General features: G+C 34.3%; 1 protein-coding gene across 1 annotated transcript in view; it reads right to left on the reverse strand.

Moving 5' to 3' along the window:
- Positions 1 to 1,734, reverse strand: part of LOC134216483 (probable serine/threonine-protein kinase DDB_G0268078) — a 52,906-nt gene extending 51,172 nt beyond the window's left edge. The window contains exons 1-2 of the mRNA XM_062695355.1: positions 1,628 to 1,734; positions 1,430 to 1,559 (exon numbers count right to left, since the gene is read on the reverse strand). The gene's annotated coding sequence lies outside the window, so the exon portion shown is untranslated. The remainder of the gene's footprint in view (positions 1 to 1,429; positions 1,560 to 1,627) is intronic.
- Between the last annotated feature and the right edge of the window lie 5,293 nt (positions 1,735 to 7,027).

Raw genomic sequence — 7,027 nt, forward strand, 5'->3', positions numbered from 1 at the left:
TCTGGAGCATTTCTTGAAAGAACTTCCGGAGGACTTCCTGGAGGAACTTCGAGATTAAATCTTTTAGTAACTTTGGGAGCAAGTTCCGCAGGAATTCCTGGTGAAACTTCTTCTGGAATTCCTGGAGGAGCTTCCGCAGGAATTCAATGAGGAACTTTCACACGATTTCTTTGAGAAACTTCCGCAGGAATCCCTGAAGGATCTTCAGGAGGAATTTGCTGGAGGAACTTCCGGAAGGATTCTTGGAGAAACCTCAAGAGGGATTCATGGAGGAACTTCTGGAGGAACTCTGGAAGGAACATACGGAGGAATTCATATAGGAACTTCCTCAAAAAAACCTGGAGAAACTTCCGGAGCAATTCCTGAAGGACCTTTCGCGGGAACTTCCGCAGAAATTGCTGGAGAAACTTCCGAAGAAATTCTTGGAGGAACCATCAAAATTTTTAAATTTAAAATAAGTATAATTCTTTGGGTTTTTAAATTTTTAAATCTTTAAATTTTAAAATTAAAATTTCCTAAAATTTTTGAATTTTTGAATTTTTTAGATTTTTCCGAAAGTTCATCCAGAAATTCATCTGAAAGTTTTTCCAGTAATTTCTCCTGCTTTTCTCTAGAAAAAATCCAATTTTCTTTAAAATTTTAGCATTTCAAAATTTTTAAATTTAAATCTTTTAGGTTTTAAATTTTAAATTTAAAATTTTAAATCTTGAATTATTTTTTCAATTATTTTTTCAATTAAAAAATAAATCTATAAATTTTAAATTTTCGAATCTTTAAATTTTTAAATTGTTGAATCTTTAAATTTTTATAATTTCAATTTTGAAATTTTTAAATATTTTAATTCGAAATTTTGAAATTTTTTAATTATCAAATTTTAAATTTTAAATTTTCAAATCTTCATTTTTTGATATCAATTAGTATAAAATATTTTTTTTAAATCTTTAAATTTTTGAATTTTCAACTTTTGAAATTTAAAATTTATTATTAAATTTTCAAATTAATAATTTCTACATTTCTAAATCTTTAAATTTTTTTCGAATTGAAATAAGAAATTTTCTAAATTTATTTAATTCTCAAATGTTTAAATTGGACAATTATTTGTTTTAAATTGTCAAACTACTAAACTTGAAATTCTATAAATTTAAAAAGAATCTTCAATTTTTGTTTTTTTGGCTCTGAATTTTAGTTTTCATGTTTAATTTATAACGTTCGATTTAAAATTTCTTGTATTAAATTTCGAATATTTATTTTTGATTTATAATATTTTTCCTAATTTTATCACTGTATTATTTTACAAGCCTTTTGGCACCCACTCCACCACTGCAGTTGCCGCACTATTCATTCTCTTTATTCTTCTGTTAATTTATCATAAACTGGTCAGTATCGACGGAGATAGTTTTTTCCATCCCTTGGAGCTAGAAAGCCTCACCTGTGTTCTATCAGCTTCATCTTGGATGGGACCTCAACCGGCATCTTCCTCGATCATCCAGCATGCTTTCGAGAAAAGGGGACATGATCCCGACAGTTTCCACTTCCGCGAAAAGCCCACAATTTTGTTTCTGCCAATAATAATATCCCGTACAAATATCCGTCTGGTGATCAGAAACATTATTGATCAGCAACTTACCTGCCCAATTTCATTTTCAAATCCCGGCCGGGTAGGATTCACCATGGGTAGGAACGAATCTACAGAATCTTCGCATCCTCTCCGTTATGTGCTTTTTCATCGCTTCACTATGCATTCTTTGTTTGCCGTTCACATTCAAAAAGGACTGCTGAAAAATGTTGTGAAAATGTTTACCGAGAGTAGGCATTAAACGTCAAGCAAAACTCACCCAGTGAAAGATTTCTCGAGCAACATATGATTAGGGCCGAAAAACCAACAAAGCTGAACCGAGAAAAATGAGGTTCAAATTTTCTATGACTAATTTAATTCATTTATTGAAGTAGAAACTCATTTCATTGCCAAAACCATGTCAATACTATACGTAAATGGTTATATTATAACAGCAGATCAAGATTAATTGAAAAACCATTCGAAATCTACAAAATTTCAGCTAAAACAAAAATCGCGCCGTTTACTCGCATCACCGGCAACACGTCTGGTTTTTAAGCCGTTTGCTCAAAGCTACTAACACCATCGGATTTGTTTAGATTTATTAGCCAGAGCACTTCTGCTATGCGATATATCGAAACCCTAGTAAGAATATACATTTTGAAATAACTTGAAGCAAGTTTTTCTAAATAAACAATATAAAGTGAACGGCCTAAAAACCAAAGCAAACATTCCGCATGGTAGTTAAGGGCGCCAACAAAGGACTTAAAAACCACAACGGTGCAAATGGTTCATGAGACGTTCACTCAAAATAGCAATCAATGTATTTCTTAAGAGATATCAAGTACGGAGTTTTAACTAGCATGAAGAATAATTTACAAAGCAATCGTTCATGCCAGAAAAACAAAAATCATGGTTTTGGTTTATAAGCCGTAATCATGTGTTACGCGAGATTTGTTCAATTCGGGATGGACACTGTTTTCAAATTAAATTAAACACCGAAAAAGTAATTTAATTGCTGAATTAAACAAATGATATTTCACGAAAACAATTTCTCGATGCGAGAGGAAAGGAGAAAAACTTGGACTGACAGTTAGCGGGTAGCTTGCTTTGTTGACATGCTGTTCCATGTTTAATGAAGTGATATCACTAATTATGGTGTAATATTACGCTGATTACTTGTTTTTACCTATTTTGGGTGTAACATTAAATTTTATTTTGGGAGAGCATTATGTGCATCGTTTAAGATGTATTGAAATACGTTATTAGGTAGGTAATTTTATGTTGAATACATGTAACTGAAAAAATATTTTTCTCGATCCAGTAATACAGTGAAAAATGTAATAAAGAGTCAATGTGACGTAAAATTACGTAAAATCACTTAGTACGTCAATTTTTAAGGTACGTTTCAGCAAGTTACGTCACCGTATATAAATATTTTTTTGCTGTGCATTAGGGCAGTTCAAATTTCAAAAATGTTTGAAAATTCCAACTCCCATATGTCTATTAGCATCATTTTGATAATATAGGAGTCCTGGCAAAATTTCAGGCTATTCGGTGGCCATTTAGGGGTGGCGCGAAGTCAATTTATGTTTATATGGAAATTTGTATGGGAAAAACTTTAAATTTATTCAAGTCTTTCTACAACTGTCTAATTGTGTTGAATTCAAATAAACATCCAAATCCAAATAAACATTTTTGAAATGTGAACTGCCCTAGTATCCATTGTACTTGCCACACAAGCCACACAAGCTCTACCATGAAAAGAAAACTGAATAATCTGGTCGTACGCTCCACAAGAGTAATGATCTCTTGGTTTTTGATTTGTGACGACCAATGATTTGGGGTTAATGGTTTACCACCGATACTTATTACTTTAAATGAGCAGTTTGCTGGTTTTCCGTTGAGAAGCATTGAGAAACAGCCTCGTTTGTCGAGTTTTGAAGGTTTTCCAAGCTACAGATGGTTGCGTCCTATTTCCTGGCAGGGTTTGTTGATGAAGTAGAGATTGAAATCGTTGATAGTTGCTATGGTTGCGGTACCTTCAGCGTCCTATCTTTAATTATCAAAGGTTCTAGTAAGAGAGTTTATAGGCAGAGTTTCGAGCGAGGAATTTCAATTACAAAATAATCTTAGTTTCATTATGAGCTGCTTATTTCAAGGAATTCGTACATTTGATCTACGGTTTCTCGTTAAGCTTTTGGGTTCAAATTGTTGTATTATAATTTTAATTCATCAGGAGTCAAAATATCTTTGAAATAACTCTTAATTTGGCTAGCTGTACTATTTCAAAAATGGTTCTAAAGTGATCATTTACATTATCAATTAAAATATTGGTTTTAGAATTCTTGTAGAATTATCAAATTTTTCTACACTGAACTAGTTCGTGAATCTATTAGACTTCGTTTGATTTGATCATGGTCCTTTCTAACTGTCTGATAATTCTATTCATCCTATCTTGAAGTTGGCTATTGATTTGGACTTGTTCGTTATTTTCGTTTATCAAAATTTCGTTATTGGACTCTAACTTTCTGATATTCTCCGAAATTTTATTAGATCATTATCGTCCAGATTGCCTGTAAATTTGTTTTAAGTAGAACCGAGAAAATTGAACAATCTCTCTGTTTCTATGTCTTGGCATTAGTTGTGAAACAAGTTTGAGTATTGCTAAATTTTGACTCAACATTTTGGTTATATCTGTATAATTTTCAAAACTTTTGATTCCTTGAAAGATAATTTCGAGCTTTGCAAAATTGGTTCGTATCGTTTATCAATTGTGTGGTAGATGCTTCAATTTTAAAAGGTTTTCCCAATGTCTGATGTTAATAAACCAGATTCGTTGGAGATCGGTTATTTGGATGCTAGGGAGGATCTTGCTGTAGATGAAGAGATGATCACGGCGAAAATGATGAGCGTGGTAGCCTTCATATTGTTGTCCTAAAATTAGAAAAACTTTTATTAGTGAAAATAACTAAATTTATTCTGGTTTAGTACGATAGCTTAAAGCAAAGATGGATTATTTAGAATGGAATTGTATAGTGATAGGGTTTAATTGGATTAGTCAGCAGGTCGACTATCTGGTTTAGGAGTTATTGCGATTTGTAATTAGCTTGGAAAAGTTGAGCAAGTGCTGGATATGTCAAGCAGTACGTTCTGCGTAAAGGAATATTCTTACAGTATTGTATATAGTTAGCCTTTCACTTGAAGTATTCTATTCTCTGATTCGACAGAGGCTTCTTTATGTAACTTCGAGTTTTCATCAGGAACGTCTTTTCCCGTCCTCGAACGTGTGACGAGTGAAGTTATCCTGTCTCTTGTTTTTTACTCCGTGTCGTTTGGTGAACGCCAGTTGACATCCAGAGGTGGGGTTTTTCCGAATTTGGTTTCTTTGGGCATTTTGGTTACGTTGGATTTGTGATTTGAGTTTGGTAGCTTCTGGAGTTTATTCCGAGCTTCTAACATTCTCTGCGATCCAATGGCCTTTCTTCTCTCTTTTATCCCGTAGAATATCTCTTGGTTTCATGTTGGTAGCTGAATGTAGCTATTGTTGTAAAGGTACGAAATAAAACATTTCTTTGACAGTGACATTCGGTACTATGTTTATTACATTTAAATATTTCGGCTATTGTAGAATGGGAAGCGTTCTGATGCCATTGTTTCACTACGATCAACGGGTAAAATTTTTGACGTTCAAATCTGCGAGTATGCCTCTTAGTTCAATGGACTTTATAGCCGGTTCGTTATCTGAAACTATTAGCTGGGAGTTCCATACAAGGCAAAATGTTTCAGTATAGCTTTTCTGATATCCGGAATAGCTCTAGATTTTATGGGATGAGGCTTCAATCTAGTTAATTTGTCGACTACCAAAAATAAGTAGGGTTGCGAAATGAAAACATCGATATGGATGATATCAATGGTTTTTAGGGATGGGAGTTTCGCCATGTTTTATCTTATGAGTTTCCTCTCGTACTTGGCCTTGCAAATTTGGCATAAGATAATTTCTAATCTTAGTCTTAAGGTTGGGGAAATAATCAATCTAATCATTTCGTAATTTTCTTTGATGCCTCGATGTGAGGTTTCTGTAGGTTTTGTTCTGAAGCAGATCCTCTTGAATATTAGTTACATCTGTTAACATTTTCTGCGATATCTTGATCTTGAAGATTTTATTCCTAAAGTAATTTTTATAGACAATTTGGATAGTTGGAATCAAGCTTTCAGGGCAAGTATGCAATTTTGTTTGATGGTCCATACATTTGGAAGATTCAGATCATTAATGGAACTCCAAAATTTGGTTTGGTAATGATTCGTCTATGAACTCTCGAAAGATTTCTCATAGGTTTCAGAATCTTCAGTCGATTTTCAAAATAATCTGATTGCGAAAGAAGTTAATGGAACGTTCGGTGCATTCGATGAATTCTGACATCAGTATCTGCCGAATGAATTGAACTTGAATCGGATGTTCTTCGTTTTATTTCAGGTATTCTAGACAAAGCATCTGCCACGACATTTTGTCTCCTGGCCGGTGTTTTATTTCAAAATCGTATTCGGATAACTGAAGTCTCCATTTTACGAGTTTTGTGTTTGGGGTTTTTAGTTTAGGGCATATGTTAAAGGCTGGTGGTCAGTATAGAGTGTGAACTTCTTCCAAAGAGATACAGGCGGAAGTATCGAGTTGCCCATACAATGTCAACAATTCCTTTTCAATGGCCGAATAATTCTCTGGACTTGGTCAATGTTCTCGAGGCGTAAGCTATGGTCTCTCCGCTCATAGGTCCGCAAGCACCCTCCTGGGGCGAAATTACTCGCATCCAGGTTAAAACGAATGGCTTATCGAAGTCGGATACTGCAAAATGTTACTATGGTCAAGGACTTTTGCAGGTTTCAAAGGTTTCATAAACAAAGGCGTGTGCTCTACGGATTCTCCTTTGCGTAGTTGGGCGGTTAATGGTTTCGTGATTTTGGCGAAATGGGACAAACCGCCTGTAAGTGAAATTCACTAAAACCCTTTAGATTCGGTTTGATTTTGAATAGGCCATTTAAGAATGGCATTGATTTTATCAGGATTTGGTTCACACCTTGGTCTTGACAATGTGACGAAATGCTACTCTCTTTCTTTAGAATTCACTCTTATCGAGTTGAATTTTCAAGTTAACATTCTTGAGACTAGGAAAACTTTATTTAAGTTTCCAATGTGCTCTTGAGAAGTTGAAAGACAATTATGTCGTCCATGTACACAAGACAACATTTGCCTAATAAATTTCGTAAAACATTATCATAACGCGCTGAAATGTTAGGCGCGTTCTTTAAACAGCATGCGAAGGTATTCGTATAATCCATGTTCAACGTACGCCGTTTTTGACCATCATCAGGATGAACTTCTGTGGAAACCCGAGGTGAGGTCCAGCGTCGTAGTACTGACACCTCGTTGTCCAAAATCTCAGTGATATTTGGTAGCGGGTATCTGTGTCTATT

This window comes from Armigeres subalbatus, chromosome 2, assembly GCF_024139115.2.
Source record: "Armigeres subalbatus isolate Guangzhou_Male chromosome 2, GZ_Asu_2, whole genome shotgun sequence".
Lineage (NCBI taxonomy): Eukaryota > Metazoa > Arthropoda > Insecta > Diptera > Culicidae > Armigeres > Armigeres subalbatus.